The sequence below is a fragment of the Hippocampus guttulatus genome, chromosome 21 (genome assembly GCF_054856545.1).
Source record: "Hippocampus guttulatus isolate MCC_2025c chromosome 21, RoL_Hgut_1.0, whole genome shotgun sequence".
Classification (NCBI taxonomy): domain Eukaryota; kingdom Metazoa; phylum Chordata; class Actinopteri; order Syngnathiformes; family Syngnathidae; genus Hippocampus; species Hippocampus guttulatus.
Window position 1 is genome coordinate 5,074,098 of NC_141281.1, and position 1,245 is coordinate 5,075,342.

The following is a 1,245-nucleotide window of genomic DNA, read 5'->3' on the forward strand; positions in this document are numbered from 1 at the left end:
TCATAAAACTCACTTTTACAGACTGTTTTTTTTTTTTTTAATGTGATGTCATCTTCTCCATTGCGTTCCACTTTCTGCCACTATGCAGCAACTTTGCACCGTCATTGACGAGTTGCGGACACAGGCCACGATGAGCAACCAGATAAACTCAAGGCAAAGGAGATGTGTTGCACCTTCATGAGGCAAATGGCGGCCATACCTGGTTTTCTCACCTTTTGGCTTCAAAAGATTTACCTTGAGTTCCCACTCCAGACATTTGTATAAAATACCTTAAAAAATGTTTTTTTTTCCATTTTACTTCCCCATTTCTGTTTTAAACAAGTCATTATGTTATGTTGTAAACCGAAATACGGCTAAAACACATCTATCATTTTAAGAAGACAGTCTAACAGCTTGCAACGTCCTGTTTACCTTCCCACAGGGAGGGAAACAGTAGTCGGCGCACATCCTCTTTAGCTTATGGGTATGTTTATTCTGAGTGTTAATGGCCTGTGGTGGAAGTTTGTGAGCGAATACAATCATGACATTCCCGAGCGGGGAGGCTCGTGTCCTCCGTGTGTTCCCGTGCCGTTTAATCAAGGACCGAATGCGTAAACTTTGCAGAGCAGTTTTGTTTATTATGGTGAATTAAGCTTTGAGTTTAAGAACATCCAAGGTGCTTCAGACGAAGAGAAAAATCGGTTTGCCTTTGTAAAAGATCAAGGAAGGGGAAGCGTTTCATTTCATCTTTGAAGAACACCAAGTGGGCGTAATTAATCAGTGATTGTCATGCTTTTTCTTCATTTTTTTCCCCTTAGTTGTACATGGGCATCAGGTTTAGGATTTACTACTTCAAGTTATGCCGGAGTATATGATTGTCATCACCAAATCCAACTTGAAATCCTTGTGCTATAATTGCAATGTTACAAATTGTATTCATCCAGTTTTATGCAGTGGCTTCCTCCCACATTCCCAAAACATGCATATGAGGCCAAATGAGAACTCATATGCTTGGTTAGTTACATATGCGGTGCATGTTGAATCAGAAATCTATATTTTTTCTGGTATTAAACTATATGGGTCTTTTTTTTTTAAAGAAACGTTTACTTGATAAAAATGGTGGACATCTGCAGAAAATGGAACAGCTGAAGTGTATGTTCTGAATTCAAAAATATGAGAAGCGTCGTTCTGATTGTCGGGCAATAACGTGACTATTTTACTGTGAATCTTCATGCTTAGATTCACTTTTGTGTGTTTCTAAATAAT